General features: G+C 33.0%; 1 protein-coding gene across 2 annotated transcripts in view; it reads right to left on the reverse strand.

The window, feature by feature from the left end:
- Positions 1-16466, reverse strand: part of LOC106717083 (neuronal calcium sensor 2) — a 57894-nt gene extending 41428 nt beyond the window's left edge. The window contains exon 1 of one of the 2 annotated variants that reach the window (XM_014510791.2): positions 16179-16466. The gene's annotated coding sequence lies outside the window, so the exon portion shown is untranslated. Of the gene's footprint in view, positions 1-6857; positions 7290-16178 lie in introns of those variants that run through there. The other variant, XM_014510790.2, reaches the window with a different exon arrangement.
- Between the last annotated feature and the right edge of the window lie 5424 nt (positions 16467-21890).

Below are 21890 nucleotides of genomic sequence, written 5' to 3' on the forward strand. Positions count from 1 at the left end.
CTAAAAAGCACGTCATAACTCGATATTAAGAAAAAACCTTCAAAACCTGCATAAATGAAAAGCAATTAATAGCGTTATTAAAATGTAAGCAGTAATGTAAAATATGTATAATATAAATATTTAATCGTTCCAAAGTAATTCCAAATTTAAAATAAATTAAAAAAAAAATTCAGTCGTAAAAACTTAATCGTGTTACCTTTTACACAATCAAATCCTCTCTACTTAGGCCTACCCCTAGCGATGACCCCTTATCACACGCAAATCCCCCCTCATTCTGACATATCCGTACCATGCTAACATTTTCCTTGTTACTTTCTTTTATATGTTATTTCAACTAATTTATTGGAACGAAGTTCCTTATCGCACGTGGTGAAAGGGGGCTAGAAGGAAAAAATTCTTACGAAAAATTGTCACGACACTTTTTGCTATAGTAAGTATGTTAACGACGAATGAGCGCTACTTCACCATGGCAACGACGTGACAATATATAACGAAAATCATAGAAATAAAATGTACTTCTTGTGAAGACTTAAATTTTTTATTCATAGAATAAACATTGGTTCCTTCACTAATTAATTGAAAGGAACTTCGTTCCATCCGGGTGTCCCTTGACACCTCTCAAGTTTTTTTTTACAAACTCTGTCAAAGTTCTGCTATTACCTGCTGGCAAAATGTACAACATTAACTCAAACAACTCATGTTTTAAATTAATGTACAGTAAAAAGCATTCTCCTAAGTTCCTGAGCTACTTCGCTTCAACCTTCCACTTCGAGGTACTTGAAAAACTTTTCTTCAACTTGCAATACATTTCGTAAAAATATTCTGATATATGTAACTATGTAAATAAAAATCAAGTGTTCGGACATATTCTGAGTATGCCTGAGAGGTTTTTTTAAACCAAAATAATTTATTTATATCACAATTTAAAAAGGGTTGGTTTTGCTTCTAATTGATACCAACATTATGATTGTTATTAAGTTTGGCTTTTTACGTTTTTCGGTTTTCTAAGGTCTCATTACGGTTTTTGGTTTTTAAGTGATAAGTAAGAAAAAACGCGATATCGATAAGAAATATCTCTCAATACATTTAGCTATTCTTATTTCACAAAATGAATTTATTGTACTCGTATGTTTTCGTTACCAAATTACATTCCGCACGTAGAAATATTTCGCTAAATTGATATGACTCGCTTTGCAGTCATGGCGCGCAGACAAGTGGGGAAACAAAGGACGACGACCTTTTCCTTTACCTTGACTCAAATGTTCCGTCGCATACCTACCTTGATCAATACCGACCCCGAAACGAAACTCTCCCGACGAATTTCAGATTACGCACCGAACCAACGTTACGTAGATATTTATAAAGATCTAACTGAACAATGCAATGCAATGACAAAGTGTAATTAATCAACATAACGCCAAATGAAGTGATAGTACAAGCAAAATCTCACAAGTAAAAAATAATAATTTTATTATATTTTTAGGTCGTAAACGATTGCTGGTATCCTCATATCCTACTCCATGTAATAAATAAATAAAAATAGATTTTTATTTAATGAACCTTACTACATAACGAATTTTTGAATTTTTTCTCAAGTATTAATTAAACTCAAACTCACAACCTTACCTTAAAAGGTAATCTTACAATGTGACCAAATTAATTTAAAGTACCAAATTAATTTAAAAACCAATTACATTTAAAGTATTTATTATTATTGCGACGGTATTGTGGGATTGTGCAAATATAAATTTTGAGTATTGTTGAAACACTACAATAACATGTGTAGCACATAATATAAACCAGGGTCGGGCAAAAGGAAAACGCCTTTTCCTTAACTTGTTTGCCCGGCTATCACAAAAGAGAATGAAAGAGTTAGGTCGTCATTAGTATTCTCCCAAGGGGCAAACGAAACTTTGCGCAAAGTGATAATTGTTTCTTGTTCGCATACTCGCACACACGAAACAAAACGTTTTTCGCAACACATTTGTCAAACTCGTAAGATTTAAACCATCGATTCGAATTTAGTAATTATAAATCTAAAACTGAACCTGAATTTTAATGGTAATAAGGATAAGTAATCCAAACTGATATTTTATTTTAAATTGTTTTTTTTTATTTCAATGTACAAAAATACTACTGGATCGATTTTTTTAAATCTTATTCAATAAAAAAGTAATTTTAACAAAATATTTTCAAGATAAAAACATTTCTTTAAAAAGTCGATTAATAAAGTCGAAGAGAAATAGAAAGAGACCTAGAAACGAAACAGTTTGATAGAAATATTACCTACATTTTACTATTTCACTAACCGCTATTTTATTTTAAAATATGGGTAACTTATATGAGGAGAAAATAAAAAAACTTTATAAAATGAATCCTCCAGAGCAAAAACTGATAAATTCAATTTGCTTTCAGAAACTTTTCCGCGATTCACAACTACTTCGTTAACTAAATAATTAGAAAATGTTCTTAGAATTATAATCAAATTTAAAACTTAATGAAAGTCGAGTAACAAAGAAGACGTAAGTTTTACAGGCTGCATTTGAAATCTCATTAATTAGTTCCTTGAAGGTAACATTTTAAGAGAAGATTCATTTTGTAGAACTAGAGATGTTTTAAATACAACTGACTTTAATAGAAGGTAAGCTGGAATACTACGCTGAAAGAATTTTATAAAAGTCCGCTTTTTGGACTTATTTTAAGTCATTATTAGAGTCCGCAATTCATGCCTGCCATTGTACCGAACATTCGAGTGTTCTTTGTAGCAGGTTCTTGAAAAATCTTAACGCTGTAAGAAATAAGTGTCATTTTGTATCAACAAAGCGTTGTGCTTTTAAAAATTGAAACACTTATACGAATAACGAAAAAAGCAAATTAAAAAAATATGTATTATTTTAGTTAGATAAGAAAAACATACATGAAACAATCGTTATTTTGCTAATGATAATTAGAAAGCACATAAACAAAATATCCATATATAAATATACTTTTTAAAAATTTGATTATTATTTTGTTTTAGTTTTTATAAATAAATATATATAGATTACAAACTAAGAACTGCTTTAAAAATGTGAAACATGTTAATCTACTTCCGACACGCAGTGTTGGTCTTTATTAATTAATGTGAGTTTTTAATTTAGTATTGCAAACTTTCGCAAAGCCTGGCTATATTGTTACAGTAAACTGAGTTGGTTTTAATTAAAATAACTTTGATACCGCTATCTAAAATAGTTTTCGGGCTAAACGAAATATTAACGAGGAAAGACAGATACAATCATACATAGTAAATTAATTATTATATTATTTTGCAACAACTATGACGGGTTTCCACTTTTGTAACAACTGTACAAAACACAAAAGCTTCGCCTACTGACTTACTGCACGAGCAAGTAGAAATTTTTAACTGACAAGTAGGTTTTAAAGTTATCTATGTAGATGTATAAAGATTTTAGGATTTCGAAGCAGTCCATACATATATCTGTTTACTTATTTTTTTTGGATTTTAGAGAATCAAAACTTCTCCTTGGCGACGCGCATGACAAAAGTTATTGTTTATCTCTTTTTTACGAGTATGAAAAGAATGGCGATATGTTTTTGTATGATTATAAGTAATATATTTTGAAGGAGTATTTTTATTGATTTATTGTTAAAGAAAAAATTATATCAATTAATTCGTGCGGAGATAACTTTGTGAAACATACGTTACATTCATTAACTTATTAAATAAAATAACCAAACGAAAAACCTCAACAAATAAAACTACCAAATAGCATTCAAAAAGTTTCATTGAAAAAAACATTTTACATTTAAACATGTCCATTTGGAGCGACGCCTCTAAACAAGTTACGAAGTTATTTTAACTTTAAACCACTCTTTCAATGAATATGAAAAAAACATTTTTTTATGAAAAGGGATTGAAACGAAATGCGATGCAACTTTTAAATGGCTTGGTAGCTTATTAACGCGTAACTTTGTCACTCTAACCGTGTATTACCATTACCGAAACACTCACACAAACACATGATTCCATCTCTCTCACTCTCTTTGAGAAATCGGAAATAACGATACGATACGGACACGTGTTTCGCCTTCGAAAACTCACGATAAAAAGACAACTTATCTCTCACTGCATAATTTTTGAATACCATTTAATATGGAAAAATCGAAATGCTTAATTTCTATGTTTGTTCATTTTTCTTAACGCCACAAATATTTTTATTTTAACCTTTAAAATTTTTTCATTTCTTTAGATTTTTTAAATTTATGACTTTCTATACTCATTAATGCAATTTTCTAATGTTCTTATTGAGTGTATTAAATAAGTGAAACCCTAATGTAGTATCTTTTAGACCAACAAACGGTACCCCGGCGGGTAAAGTGAGTAAACATCGCACACGTTATGGGCCATAAATAGATAAAAAATGTTAATAACTTAAAACTCCAATTATGAAGTAATGTACAATACTGAAATTATGAGTTTCTTCGAGACTTAAATACTTCCTGGTTTACTCCCAAAAATAGAGCTAGACACTGTTTCGCTGAACACGTGTTTTAAAACTTTGGCTGCCTGTAATTAATATTATGAACCTCCACGTTTTTATAAAATACTAGCTTTTACCCGCGACTCCGTCCGCGTGGAATAAAAAAAAATAGAAAACGGGGTAAAAATTATCCTATGTCCGTTTCCTGGTTCTAAGCTACCTGCCCACCAATTTTCAGTCAAATCGATTCAGCCGTTCTTGAGTTATAAATGGTGTAACTAACACGACTTTCTTTTATATATATAAGATAGAGTATGTTTTACACTCAAATATGTATCATCAAAACTTCTTCCGGTATAAGTACTTTATTGTTTATTTGTCAAAATTGCATTTCGGAAGCCTACATCATATTTCAATGTCATGATTTCCAGGAATGTCTAATATCAGCATGGGATAAAAGGGTCAACAGATGTTTAAGCTAAAATTTAATTGAAACAATGTCTAAGTTTTTTATGTTGAAGCCCTTGCTTAAACCAACTCAAATATTCAATCATTATCACTAAAAGTTTACAAATCGAGTGTAATTTAAAATACATAGCAATACATGCAAATGTATAAAAATGGGCATGCAATTATTTAAACTTCTTTAATATTTAAATAGATAAAGCATTCTTTTGCACCTTTGATTTTGCTTTTGTCCAGAAAGTACGTTTAAAAACGACTAAAATTCATTCATTTATATGAATAATAAAAATTTTCCGTGCTGTTTTAATTCGTTTTAATTACCACTTTTATTTCTTGTAGAGCTTCTAAAGTACAAACAATATATTCACGTGCTAAAAACGTGAAGAAGCATTAATTTATCGCATTGTACTTTTATTTGATTTCTCTATTTCTTCCATTATATATTACAGTTTTGTTGCATTGTTCTACTTCTTTTCGTAACAAAAGTAAAAGGTATAAGGAATAGGTTTCAAGTGCCTACTCTATATGCTTTACTTGTAGTAAAGTTGGCTATTGTTCTCTTCTCTGTAGCCATTTTCCTTTTTATGGCCCAACGGAGTCAGTTAAACAGTATATTTTAAGTTATATTCTAACTACGATGCCTTATATTATAGCTGTTAACTTACTACCCGTATCTGTAACTTAGTTTTGTTTATAAAAGATAAATTTAAAAACTTGCACCGAATTAATATACCATTCGCTAATAAACAACTCAACCTGGCAGTTTTATCTTATGTGCTTCACGAACTTTAAATTAATTTATATTTCCAATCAGTGATCACCGGTAGTGAACGCAAATTAAAACCAATAACTGAACGGACAAAAGGCTACCCGGGCCAATTCTGGTCATCTTTCCTTTCGTATCCTTTTTCAAGGAACGGGAATCAAATGAGGTTGTGGCGGGGAAGGGGATGAAACAAAAAAATATTTCAAAATCATAATGGTGCAGACATCCCCTCTTTCGTCGATATAAAATGAGAAACTCATCTCCATTTCTTTTGTTTGTTGCAGATGTGTGTGGACAAGAATAATTTCTATCGCTTTTAATATTGTAAAAATATACATATCTCAATTAAATGTTAATTAATGTGTGCGTTTAAAAAGAAAACCAACGTAGCTTAGAATTCTAAAACAAAACGGCTACGTAAAGTACGAAATTACGAATATAATAGAAGCGTTTCGATTATTCGCGCCGAGTTTATTATGCTATTACAATTATTATAACACATATACCTTCAGTTATTATATACAGCGTTTGGTAAAGAGTTCGCCATAGAGATATTTTGTTGCAAAAACACATACGCAAAAAAACATACATTTACAACACAACTACGTAAGTGACTAAAAACATGCTATTAAATAAAATACGAGTAATCCTACAAATAAAATTAAAATCCACGTCGCGTGATCTTTAGCTTTGAACGTTTATTTTGCTACCATTTGAATAAAGAAAGGTTGCGTCCATGTTGAATAAACTTTAAGTAGTAAAATCAATTTTTTTTAAAGTAAATTGTACAATAATATTAAAAATAAAGTAAGAGTTTACTGTAGAGTAAATTACTGTTATTTTAAAATTGGCGTTCCGCAAATACACTCCACAAATACCTTGATTGTGGTTTACGATTTAACAATCTAAGTTTAGAATTATAAACCAGATGGCTGGCTAACTCTTATAAAGAAATATTTAAACAGTCTATTCGATTACGCATCGAAATATTTTCAATTTAATTTATGAATATAAAAAAAAATTACACATACAACAAAATATTAATAAAATCTACGCACATTGAACACTAAAAAAAAGTTTCGCACAGAAATAATAAACACTTTAAAAGTCAAAGGAAAAGTTTAAAATAAGCGAAAGTGACTTACTGAAAGTTTTTGTTGGTGTGAATCGATGAAGTTGGCGCGAGTAGAGCAGTCGTAGCCGTCAGTCGTCTAGTTGCAGGTGCGTGCGACGCGCTATCAATTAACTCGAACGAGTAGCATCACGCGAATGAAACGGGTAGAGGCGGCGCGTAAACACCGCGGTAAGGCCGGCGCCGACGGCGATAGCTAGCCGAATATCCCGAGAGAGCCTCGTGCACGAGCGGCCACGAGAAGCGCTCAGATCGATACCGGTGCTGCCACGCTCCCTTTCGAGTGTTCGACTAAATAGGGTCGAACTACCGCCCGCAGATCTCGTAAACTCTGTTAGGACCGAAGAAGACCTCTCGCGGCGACCGATGGTACGACTGTGACGGCGAGTCGGGCGAATGGATGAAACTACGAACCGCATTTCGTTTTAAACCGTGACGTAGCGGGGCGGCGCGAAGATCGTACGGGGCATGCGCGCCGCAGAGTAGGCGCGGCGCGGCGCGTGCCGCTGCCGCCAGCAACGAGCGCCCAGCACGGAACAAAGTAAGCGCTGCGGCCGCGGCGCTCCGGCCTAGACCAGGACCTCTCGCCCGCACGCAGCTCTCCGCCGACGTCTTAACGCACGCAACACCATCGATCATCGGCACGCACCACGACCTCCACACGACCAAATAGCGATATTACACAAAATTAAACCTGTTTTGCATATTGATTGAACTTTGCTTTCGTCTTTTATCTAAAAAAAACGGACACTAACGAAACGGAAACTTTAAATCAACACATTTTATTGCTTCCAAAAAAGCTTAAGTTTTTGTTGCCGTCACTTGTCGCTTTACTTCTATTAAGAAAAATTAAAATTATTCCATGATTTTTTTTATAACTACTTATGCTATCTAAAACCAGCACGCGGTGCAATGCCATCATGAGAATAACGCCAAAAGCCTAAGAAACTTCAAAGCCAAAGAGTCATTAAAAGTGGGTTTCTGAAAAACATATTGTCGTAAACATATCTCTGTTTTGTCGAAAATAGTGACAGGGATGGCGATATGTTTTATACCGAGATTTTGGTGTAAGAAAACCACGGTAAAACAATGAAATATTGAAATGCTTACAATAGATATAGACGTCTACATTAGATAAATTATGCCTTGGTAACAGTAGAAGTTGGAATAAGAACTTATTTAAAAATAGCAGATAAAAACTAAAAGTAGTGAAATATTTTGAAAACTTGTAAATTAATCATAGGAAATATATTATTTCAATATTTTTATTCGATTATGAAGTGGAAGACTGGAACTGAAAACTGTTTTAAAGTAGAACATTGAAAATATATTTAAAAAAATATAAAAATTCCTAATTCTTATGCAAAAATTTATATTATTTTGTATTTAATAATATTATTTCTATTTCATTCCACTTTTCAATGTATAAGGCTATAGTTACAGAGATGATTTTTAACTTTACAGGATGAATTCGGTTATAAAGAAAAAGCGTGTGACTTTCATGACACGTTTGAAAAAAAAGAAAATCTTATTACTTAGGCTCAAAAATACATTATACTATCTTCACTGCTAACATATAAAGAGGTAGAAAATCTAAAAAGAGTAAAAGCAAAAACACTTTGAAGGTTTTAAAATAATCTTTAAAGTAAACATGCAATATCGTGAGTTTATAAGAAATTTATTAACTAAAACAATATCTAGTTACGAGTTCGGAAATTTCCAATTTGCAAAATACTCAATCGATACTATTTATCAAAGATGAAGGTTAGCCTACACTCGAAGACGGATATACCTTGCTAATTGGACATGTAATTAATTTCGTATTCCGAGTATAAAGTTTAAATACTTAAGTTTATGGATGGATGGTAAAGACAGAGGAGATCGCTTTGAGCAATTTGTAGTCGTCGGCGATGGCACCAGACAACGACGCTCTTGTTAAGGCAGTGCAACTACGTTATTTATTTACAAGACATGGCAATGCGATAGAACTCAGTTTTCACACTGCAAACCCGACGGTCTCCGTTGTACAACATCTATTTCGTGAGCGGAATATTTGCACACTGAAAAATAAAAAAAAAATAAGTTTTAGAGTTCTCTTTTAATAAAACTAATTTATTTTATCATAGTAGTCACGAAGGGCATTGGCTTGATTGACTTTAATTTCATGTCAGCTAATTTTTGGAAGTATACTTTCTATAGAGTAAGAGTAATATATTATGTAAAGTGTGAATTTTCTATTGCTTTTATAGAAATTGACCGATGAATCGCAGTTTCACTCAATAGTAAATTAAAGAATCAACGTTCGCAAGCGTTAGGTATTTTTCACAAAAGAAACACCGAGTAGATAGACGAACGTTCTTGAGTACAGCTATCATGTGTTCTCTTAGTCAGCAGAATATCTTTGAACCTTTTATTGCCACTAAAAAGGCATGAGAACACTTCCCTATGGTCATTAATTCAAATCGAAACCCGTAAAATTCTATCATATTCTATAATCTAAAATATTTTTCCTTTAAACATAAAGCTACTTTTATGTAAAATATCAACAAATATGTTTATCATGAATACTCATTGCGACTTCAATAATCTTAATGGAGCACCAGCAACATTAAAAAATAAGGTCATTCGTTAATTTTTTATTTGAACATAAGGCAGGATATTGTGTGTGCTAATTATGTACACTTGTGGTTGCTCGTTATTTCTCCCTGCATACATCCCTTAACCATCTTTCCACAGCCAAATAACTGTTCGGAAACATGTTGATATCTCTGTTTTTCCAAGGAGAATGAAAGGGCTAACAATATAGTCGACAAAGGATCTCCACGGTAACAAGAACAAGAACGTTATTGTCTTACTTTACAATACTTTAAAATTATGATAATGATGTATCGATTAGACACATAAACCTTACCGACAAAATACATTTGTTCATTTTTTGGTATTCAAAATAAAATAAAATTAACTTTGTGACAATTACACGGCAAATATTTATTACAATAATTTTATCAAATCCTTGCTTGCAATCCAGTTTTTCATAACGAGCAGAGACAAGCGTACCTACATTAATTTAAATCGTTAAAAAATCTCAACAGAAACAAGAGCACATAAAATTGCAAAAGTCTGTGGTACATTTATATATTTCGTGTGAAGCATTCAGAATTTATTGCTATTTTTAAAGGAAAATGAATCGCGTACTAAATTACCTTCCCCCTTTGGTGAGGGTGTCGACGCCGACCTGCCGTTAGACGGTGTGACCGCGTTCAAAATCGCAAAACAGTTTACTTTATATGAACAAGTATTTCGAGATATCATACTCTTTCTAAATATGCTTACTGGTAGGCCTAAATTTTAAAAATCAAGCACCTTTTTTTTCTGTAGGCCTTTAGCCCATTATTAGCCCTTATGCCCACGACTCCGTCCGCAAATGAAATTCATATATTAAGCATCTATATTTATTATGTATCACACTGTATCCGAATTGTACAAACTTATTGCACTTGCCTTAATTGCATTGGATTAGGTAGCACACGCGAACTAATTGCTCGGCGCTTGGACAAACATTTACCTTGTCTCGATTTCATTAACACATATCTCAATACAGAAAAGCTAACCAAAGCATTTACATGTATAGGTAATGTATAATAATTTTAAACAACGTCATTTACAAACAAGTTTTCAAAACGTATTCGTGAGGTGTCGCGATTAGAAATTTGAAATGCACCCGTATGAGTTTTGACGCGCCAGTTTGAACACAGGCCGCGAAATGCGCTTACCTGTTTATCGCAAAACCGCAAACGACAGCTAACCAGTTTAGTGTCGGATAGAGCTGTTCGCCTCACTAAGTTCGGCGCCGGTGAAAAGCGAAGTTCCGTAAATAACGTTCATATCTCTAGCTTTAAAGACAGTTTATCATTCGCTCTTTGTGGATTGTAGGGTTGAATAAATATGCTGAAACAAAGATATAACTATAAAATACAATCTAATTTTGTTCACAATCAAATCACTTATTGTCCCTAGAGTTTTCTCCTAGTGAGCGTCTGCGACTTGCGAAGCTTGGTGATAAAGTCCCAACACAATATGAAGAGGATCACACCAATATTGCACAGTGTGAGATAAAGTAAGTTTATTTTATAACAAGCTGTCGCCCGCGGCTCCGTCCGAATAAAAAAAACATAAAAAGTAGCCAATGTGCTCTTCCAGACTATGTTCTACATCTATGCTAAATTTCATCAAGATCCGTTGAGAAGTTCCGGAGATACCTTCAAACAAACATCCGTCCATCCATCTAAACATATTAATTACATAATATTAGTAAGATAGCCTATTCTTCTAAGTAAATATCTATTTTAAGTAATCAGGTTAGAAGAAATAAAATGAAATCTATATATATAAAAGAAAGTTGTGTTAGTTACACCATTTATAACTCAAGAACGGCTGAATCGATTTGACTGAAAATTGGTGGGCAGGTAGCTTAGAACCAGGAATAGGACATAGGATAATTTTTATCCTGTTTCCTTTTTTTTTTTAATTCCGCGGGAACGAAGTCGCGGGCAAAAGCTAGTTAATGATAAAAAGTGAAATCTACAAAACACGTTCAATTCATAGTGACATCAATGTGCTATAATTTCCCCTTATGATTATCAAAGGTATTCAATTTTACCGCATACATCCTGTTGTCACGTAGACACAGGGGTAAATACTAATCCCTAACTTCCCGTATCCGTTCTAAGTTTAACCCGTACTGATGACGGATTTGCTCAAATCACAGTCTTGTTAAACTTCCGTACCATCGAGTCTTTCAGAAATTAATCGAATATCCTGAAATTCTAAATAATACTAAGTTTATATTAATGTCGGAAGTAGAGTTGATAATTGTTAACAAATGTCCCTAAGTGATGATCATTTAATTCCACGTTTAAAGATACTTTGAGTAAGGCAGTTAACGTTATAAAACAGTTAATTTTCGAGTTTTCTCTGAGATATATATATATTTAAAAATATTATTTAATTTTTGTTTAATAATCATTATTCATTATTCATTTTTTACTCCTGTAATCAATAACGGATAAATAAAACTATAAAAAATTCTATGCTACTAACATTTTATAAAAATATGAAGCGAAAATATATTTTAAAGCTCAAGTTAAAGTATGAACAAAATTTAATTTTGTCGTAGCAGAAGTGCCTTCACAATGCAAATTTTCGTATGTACATGCTGTGTAATGACATGTATCCCCCAATATGCTACCGCATCGTATGCATAACGTTTATTTTCAAATTGTATTCGGTTAATACTATAAATTATTAAGCATGGGTTTCTGAGACCAAGATCACCGATTAAAACATATTGTTATCTTTGCTTTGTCAAGAATGATGATAAGTTTTTTATTAAACCCACGGTAAGCTGTTTCAACCAACAATAAACAAAGCCTTGACATATTGATTAAACTTGTGCGTACTTTAAAGGGGGATTTCCCCTGCCGAAACACATGAAAAACGATTTTTATAACTTGGTTTTGTCAAATACAACGAAAGGGACAACTATATGTTTTTGTAAAAGTGTAACAGCAGCGGAAATCGTTCGATCAATGTCAAATTGTAACAATCTAATGGTTTATTTCTTGTACCGAATAAATACCAACATTTACTTTGCTAGACAGGCTAGAGAAACTGCAAGTTAAATATGCGCCTGGAATAAAATGTTCCGCCAACTATGAAAGACACCGTAGCGCCGGTAGCTTTGACGTGAAAAGATAAATTGGAAAAGAAAATTTATAGTACGGATATGAAAACAGAATTCGCAACGCGCGCGATGATCGAATATAGACTGAATTTTCTATGTATGTATTCAGAAAAATCTATGTCGTCGATACCGTAACGTTGACATTTTGCTTTGATTTCCGTAAACGTCTTCGGAGGAAATGCTAAGTATCTTCGGGGATAAATCTTATATAAGTATTAATTTTTTGTTATCGATTTAAATATTTATTGAAAACTAATTGTCGCGCGGAATTAAAAAAGAAAACTTAATAAGTAGCCTGTGTGTTCTCTCTGACTCTTTCCCTCTCTTCTACTTTAATGCCAAAGTCATCAAGACCAGTTGAGCCGTTAAGCAGATACCTTCTAACCATCATCTATATATTAATACATCCAAACATTTGCATTTATCATATTACTAAGATTGCTTTTTAAAAATATTCGTAACATTAGTACTAAATTTCAAGATGTTTATATGCATTTGTTACAGGTATCTACGGAGTGAAATACGGTTTGGAGACGCTAAAGCTAAGAATGGTGAGGTATCGATTTAAGGCGAGGTGGAGGTCCCGACGTTATGAAGGTAGGTGTAGTTATTTTGCAATTCATGCTTGGGTAAATTCGCGCAATAAATCTCTTAGACATAAATTTTGGCTTTATACGATACGATATATACAGACAACATTATATTACCAAATATTTTACTCATTTTTCCAAAAAAAATCGTTTAAGTCACTTAGATGGTTTGACATAGACTTTTTTTGAATTGGTGAAATCTTCAATAAATGTATTTACCAATCCTAAAAATTAACTAAAAAAAATCTTATTTGTCTCTTAAGTCTATTTTACATTTAGGGTTCAGCTGATTCCTTACGTGGCATCATATTTTGAGTATTATTTCAATATTCTTCTAATGTCATGTGATATAAATCCAAGTCACAATCTCATTGGCACACCGTGATGCGTTTGCCATTAGGAATACAATGTTAACGTAATGGGCCGTGATAGCAATAATAATGATACGTAATGTAGCATTTAGGCAAGTGAATGTGTCACAGAGAACATCTTCAGTTCTTTTAGAAAAATATTTAAATCGAACACTTTATTGCTTTAAGGGCACTAGTTGGTAGCTTCGTTTAGAGAGGCTGCCGTTTGCAAATTCCGTTAGCAACTCAACGCCATTTCCCGCACATCGGGACCAACTTTGCATTCAAAATGTCCTACGTCACAAAAGCGCAGTCCATTTCCAGCTTATCTCCTAGTGGTAACGAATTTTAAAGGTAAATTTATTCATTCACGAAATGATCATCCTATCCAACTCTTACTAAATATATGGGTTGGAAATGATAAATTTAAATCAATTTACATAGAAATAAAATTCTATAGCGTTACTCTAAGACAACATCAAAAGCAAAAAAACAAAGCAAAGCAGTCTAAAAAACAAAACTGTTTTACTTTAAATTAACATAGTTTACCAACACCATCAGACTATTTTTAGAAACGAAATTAATTTTATTGAGCTGCACTTCGGTGAAATTGAGTAATTTTAGTATTCAAAACGGATATTTGGCACTTCAGTTGACTTTCCTTTGTTTTCAAGAGGTCATTCGCGCTACCTCTTAGTTTCAAGGTGACTCAGATGAAGTGTTCTTACCGTCGCCCGTTACCTCAATATTTCATAAAATATGTTTAACTTCGATGAATCTCGATATATACTAAAGATATCAAAGCTAAACCGTATATCAAACCTACCATGGACGCAAACTGACGAAAAATATTGACTATTTTTTTTTCCCCCAACAGTGACCTACCTTAGCCTATTGGCATACAAATAATGGTCTGTATTGGTACGCATCGCGCTAAACTAATTTCGAAATGTGGTGATGCGAAACACCCATGGAAAATAAGAGCGCCAACAACTCTGCTATCCTGAGATCTATTATACTGTTGATGACAGTTGTTGGATTTAAATTAAACATTTGATCTTAGTTTACGGCAATGCGTAGACTAACTTCTCATACAAAAGTCGTATTCAAACTGCGCAACGTTACGTATTTATGCGGACAAGAGTTACTTTATTGCAGGTTATCAGATATAACATTATCTACACAATAACATGCTTATAATGTAGCATTCCTTTGTACATAATCAAAATATATGATATGATATGTCCACATTGAGATATAATCATAAAAATGTTTCTCAACTATCTCTTTATCTATTTGTCCATATTTAAGCTAATATTAATGCCGGAAATTACAAAGTTTGTACAAAGACTTATTTTCATTTCTACCACATGAAAATTTATATATCTCAAGATATCTTATTCTAAAGGGGTAGACGGAGATCACAAAATACTACTTGGCACGAACAAATAAGACTCGCTGGACATAATAAAAAAAACACCTTAAAAATAATATACAGTTGCAATTTTTCTGCGACGTTATAAAAACTAGAAACGCAATTTATGCAGGTAACTGAATTTCTATTTCTGGTGAAGACGAAGTTTTTTCAATTTAAAATCGCTAACCTGTTAACAAATTGTGCTTTGCATTAATACAAGGACTCAAACGCAATAATGTCACAACGTCGGAGAAAGGTCTGCGCTTTTTCCAACTTTAATATTTTATTTGGCGTCAAACGACAACAAAACAGGTTGCGACGCTACAGAATTGTTCATTTATTTTTAATTGTTGCGAGGAAAATAAAGAGTAACTTTGTATTCCCTGGAAACACACTGTGCTATTGAAAATTAACACGGACAAAAGCTTGTACCTAATAGAGTTGGTTAATTAAAATTTAATTTCGTTTTCAATATAACTTTATGAGAGTAAATTTGATTTAACTTCTTATTTGCTGTCGTAAGGTAGTCAACGAAACCCGTCATATGTTGCAATACTATATTTTAAAAATGTAAGATTTTTATATGATTCAATCAAAAAGAAATAATTAAAAACAATAAAAATTGAATCTTAAAAGAAAAAATCGATCGAGCCTCTTCTAATACTACCGCGTCGGCAACTCACAATACGGCCGTAAAATCTTAACCCAAAATTATAAGGTTTATAAAACCTCGTGTGCCGACCACACATGACTGGTAAAAAAGCCAGGGAGATGATGAAATAGAGACATTTATTACAAAGTAAAATTAATTTTAACAAAACGTAATTCACGTTTTATCACACGCGTTGAAAGTGCAGTAATAAGGTATCGAATTAAAGCCAGCTTTATAAATGTTGTAGAAATATTTACTTCTTATACTACATAAAGTCGGCACCGCGGTCCCAGGGACTTCGTGTAATGCGATTTCGCTTTTGATGTTTTTACAAAGTATTTACTTTAGTTTATTCTTAAAAATTATGTTTCCATTTTAAAAATAAATTTAATGTGAAAGAAAAGAAATCTATTCAAATCAGCGCTGGTGGTCTATGTAAATGGCAATGAGTTATTTTGATCGTAATTTATAAAAAAAATATAGAATGTTACTATAATTATTTTCCAGTTATACTACGCCTACATGTGTATAAATGTTGTTAAATGCATACGTTTCTCTTAACGTACTCGTACATGTACCCACCTCATTTGCAGCGGTCAAGCGGTTTTCGTTGACAAGCTCCCTGCCCGCCAACGGATCATGTTAATTCAATCCTGGTCATGTTCTTGAAATTTAATTTATCGGTATTTTACTTCTGAATTTATTTTTATGCATCGCTTAAATGGATGTATTTGCGATTAATTAGCTCAAATAACTCAAATAGATGTCACTGCCGCACGACAAATTATACGCAGATGTCGTCTTACTTTTTCTAATAATTAGTTTAAGATACACCCCAATTAACTGCGCACTTTTACGCGTATATAGTAATAATAATACTATACCTCTAAATGGATAAACTACTGTAACGAAATATAACAACAGAACACTGGCAGTATTAATATAGAGTAATCACGCGCCTCTAATAATATAATAGTTAAACTATATTATACACTTATCACATCTGACAAATATTTACTATGCGCTTATTTGCCGACGATTGTAAGTAGACTAAATAAACTGGAAAAATATACCACTTTTTTGTATTCAGACGACAAAAATATATATTCAATTTTAATTAAGAAAAAAATAATTTATAAACTTACACATGAATAGGTTAGTTCCGTTTTTGTCTATGTAATAAAAGTACAGAAGTTAGAACTATTTTTAAAGCCCTAGAGAGGGTTAGTTGGCAGTTACTAGATTGTTACGTTAGCGATGGTCTTTAAGAAATAATTTAACACAGTGCTGCAGGTTAATGCGTGTAACCATTAGTCTTATCTTCAATTAACATCAGGCAGGATTCTGGTCACGCACAAGCATATGTGTAAAATGAAATAACTGAATACTTTTGCACTTAATCTTTGTATTAATGATGGCTCAAAGATAAGATGTAACAGTAATTTATGGTTTTATTAATAGAAGCGGTGTATCGTATCGATTGGTGTTTCTTAGTTTTTTGAGTCCTAAATTCATAAAATCTTCCATTCCATTCCATTCAGCCTCGTTACGCCCACTGCTGGGCATAGGCTTCCCCCAAAGATCGCCACAATGATCGGTCCTGTGCAACCTGCATCCAGGATACTCCCGCAACCTTGACCAGATCATCGGTCCATCTTGCGCGAGGCCTGCCCACGCTGCGTCGACCTGTACGTGGCCGCCATTCCAGTACTTTGCGGCCACTGAATTTGTAAAATCTTACTAATATTATAATTGTGAATTTCTGGATGGATGGATGGATATTTGAAGGTATCTCCGGAACGGCTGAACGAATCTTGATGATATTTGGCAAATATACAGAACATAACCTAGAAGAACATATAGGCCACTTAGTAAGTTTTATTTAATTCCGTGCGGGTGGAGTCGCCGTTCATAGCTGGTAGTGAATAAAACAAGAATTTCAAGTGAAACGAAATCGTAATATCGGAGTGTTTACATTTAGCTGAAGCGTCGATATCACAAATTGCACGGCAAAGCCGATAAGCGATTCCAATCCAAATTATTGACTAAAATAACATGGGATAGTTCTGTTTCGCACAGAACTATCTCTTTGAGGATTTTATGAAACATGAAGGACATTACGTTAAGAAATTAAAATGTCGACGTATATCTTACTTATATTATAAATGCCAAAGTTTAGATGGATGGATGTTTGTTAGAAGGGTTTTCCAAAACGGCTCAACGAGTCTCGATGAAATTTCGCATAGATGTAGAACATTTTCTAGAAAAGCACATAGGCTACTTTATAAGTTTTTTCTCCTTTTTTAATTCCCCGCAGACGGAGTCGTGGGTGACAGATCGTAAAATATAAGTTTTCAAAGATATTGTTAACGTTGTTAATTGAAAGAACTAAATATTTATAGTAATAATATAGTCATACTGAGATAGACCTCATAAACTTTTCGTCAGATATAGATTAATATGATAAAAATACGTTTACAATTTAAACAGTTTAAATAGTTAATAATGTTACTAAAACACTAAATATTCGACACAATTTGCGGTACATATCTGTTCATTCATCTATTTCCCGCAAACTTACATGAACTGTTTCTCTATGGACTAAATTCAACACTAGATATACACGATTTTCATGCGGTTTAGAATTCTGGAGTAATAAGCATATTGTGAATACATATATTTATTCAAAAAACGGTTGACGTGTACCTATTTCAAAATGTAGTCACTAAGCACTTCTTTTGTTGTAACTCTTACATCAAATTGTTTGTTCCGACTCAATCAATATAAACAAATCATCATGATCAACAACCTCTATCTAATATTGTGCTCTAATCAGTGTTGGGTGTTGTTTTTAGTAATTTCAGAAGTAACCAAACATTTACTGTTTCTTAGCGTAAATTAATTATGTTACTTAAACAATTTCATAAAGATAACGCAATATATCATCTAATATCTATCACCAACTCATAAGTAACTTGATTTGAAGGGGTTTTTCTCCTCAAACGTATCAATTACAATAAGAAAACTTATTTGAAGGAATATAGTACGATCATGTATATTCTTCAACTGGTGCAATGTAAATTTATTTGGTCTATCGATAGCAATCAACCCGTTAATAATTCAACTTTTATGAGTGCTGTATTTCAGTTGTAGACTCGAGTTATGACGTAATGATTGATTCAGACTCGATGCAAAGTTTAATGCAATCATCAACACGTTTACTACGTTACACGCAGCATTTAATTAAAACGTGCTTTCGATATATAAGTAGTAGATGGTAAAATTTGGAACAAAGCCAAGCTTAGCCTTTGTTCCAGCCACCACTTGACGAACCGAGACCGTCACCCTACTTTGAATCACGAAGATCTTAGCTGCTATGTAGCGAACGATCTATTTAAATGAAATAGATTTTCTTCATAAAGTATGCCACAAGTAAGAAACTTTACCGACTTATAATTGTGATTTCATCATATGCAAAATTTGTGACTTTTTAAATGTTTCTAATGTTGTTTTTTAGATTTTCTTTAATAGTATATACAACAATAGGTTGCACTATGATTACGGTTATTGGTCCTCTACTAGCTGTTTACAAAAGAGCCAATACAGGGGAATATACCCTTGCGATACTCGGATCTGAAAACGGGCTACTTATAGTTCATCCTGTTCGCAGATTCTCACTACTACTCCAGATGTTTCGAGAATCCCTTCACTTCTATTATCTACTTAAAGCTAGCAGTATTGACTTTGTACCGTATATAAGAGTTGGTTTTTTTTTTTTTAAGGAATTAACAAGTAATTAACCGAGACCCCACCTGGTGTAAACTGTTCATGTGATCGAAAGATGGTACGCGCTAAGTAAATGCTTATTCAGTTTATAGCCAGGATAGAAACACTGACGCCGGCAACTTTTTCCAATCGTTTAGTTGAAAAAAAAAAATTGTCGGCGTCGGTGATTATCGCTTCGTTTATATTTATTTACCTCGCTTGAAGATATCTAGACTTATTTATTGCTTTTACTATAAAACATTTTTACCGAAGCGTAGCGCCGTTGCTACCGAACATCATTTTATGATAAAGTTGCAACAGAATCGTTCAAGCGCCGTCATTCGCAGTGACATTTAATTTATGTCAAATTACTTCGCTATAATGTATAAGGCGGAAAATGCACAAGCACTACTCAGCTAAAATATTTTATTAGTGGTAACGTCCATTTTAATAATAGTTTTAGTAGTTTAGTTATAGCAGTGAAGCTCTCTTAATTCCTTAAGTTAGGAAAATGAATTATTTACAAATGTATCAGTTTGTATCATTAGCGGGAAACTTAGCATTAACTTTAACTTGACTTAACATTAATAAAAGTTATTTACAGTATTGTAGCAAATTTTACATTAATCGTCTTACAGAGAAACATTGGAAGGCAGATTACATAAATTTAATTTAATAAAACATTAAAGTTACGTCATTGGTAAAATATTACTAACTAGCTTTTGGTCGCGACTCCGTCTGCGCTGAATTAAAAAAAAAACTTAAAAAGTTGCCTATGTGTTCTTCTAGACTATGTTCTACATATATGACAAATTTCATCGAGATTCGTTAATCTGTTCTGGAGATACCTTCTAACAAACATCCATCCATTTGTCCATCCATCCATCTAAACATTCGCATTTATAATATTAGTAAGATTTTTTCGTTCACAAATATCACACGCACGATCGGGCAACACTATACGAATTATTTCTATTCATTGGAATCACAACGTGAATATGAAACCAGATTTTTATTTCAGGTGAACCTATCCAAATTTCAGATCCGTTTTCATGCCTTTTTGGCCTTTTGCTAACCTCTGACATATCACAATACGTGAATTTCGTTTTCCGCAAAAAATACAGGTTCAATAGGTGTACAACGCAACGCATTCGATAGGCGAAACAAAGAAGAATTAAACCTGTCAAAATTTTACTAAATGCAATTTAGTTTTTCGTTTATAATAATATTATTTTCAACTGACTTGATAATATTGTAACCATTTACCTTTCTTTATTTCTTTTTTATCTTATATCTTTCATATGTTTTCCGTACTTACTTATAATATAATTGTATAAGTATTATACAGATACCATCGTTCATTCCAGGTATTGCAGTACAAGCAAATGCAAATATCATTGCATTGGCGCAAAGACATTGACTAGCACCGTCTGGGTTTGGATCAATCCTGTCTCCATGGCTATGTATACAAACCATTTTTGTTTATTTAAACTTTGTACACAAAAATCGAAGAATCAACAATGAGAAAAGCGATGCACAGGTGAGCTTCACTTTTAAAGAGTTCTTTTATTTTACAACTGAATCTTCGACAAGGAAAGGCTGTCCAAGCGGATTTTATACCGATAAAGAATTGCTAGACAGTACGTATTATAATATGTTTTGATTCAATTTAATCAAGTGATAAACTAATTTTTAACTAATTTTTAATTCAATTAAAATCGATAAGAACTCAAAGTTCATCTTTCAATAATGTAAATTTTGATTCAATTAACGCCGAGACAGCTATCGATAAGAATCCGTAATTAATTTTTGAATGAAAATGTAATTCATTTGACAGAAAGCAATAAAGTGTTGATTACATTATTCTAATATTGGAATTATCAACGTATAATCAGTACGTCACGTACGTTCGTATAAAGTTCGCGAAGGAAAGTCTATAAAAAGCGATTACTGCGTATATCACGTACAATAAACAAACCATTTGACTGTAATCATGATTGAAAACGTACGAATGTGCATCTCTGTTCATTTGCTATAAATAAAGGCGAGTGGAGTAGATGCGAACTGAAACAGCCGCGAGTGCATCGGATCAGAAACGAGCGGCTCACTCGAACGAGCATCATTAAAATAGTTGCGCGCAGTATACGCGCTCGACTCTCAAAACTTTCTAAAGCCCCATACACACGAACGGTTCGTCGGAGGATGTCGTAGCCTTGCAATGGCAAACTATCCTCGTTACCACAAAATCACTTGAACGTATATACACTGCAAGTCAAGCCTTGCATAGCTTTTGTGAACATATCTGACAAGCTCACGCCCGTGTTCGCATGTTCATTGTGAATGGAATCTAAGCCACAAATGGCTGTTAGGCGCTACTAGTTGGATCTAGTTGTTCAGCAAGCTTTGCGGCTGCATTGTGAACAACTCAAAACTGATATAATGCAGCATGTTAGCTTAAACTTTTAATACAGCTTCGTGTAATCTACCAACGAGATTCGTTTGTTTAATAAAATAAAAATGCTAGCTTAG

This window comes from Papilio machaon, chromosome Z (assembly GCF_912999745.1).
Source record: "Papilio machaon chromosome Z, ilPapMach1.1, whole genome shotgun sequence".
Lineage (NCBI taxonomy): Eukaryota > Metazoa > Arthropoda > Insecta > Lepidoptera > Papilionidae > Papilio > Papilio machaon.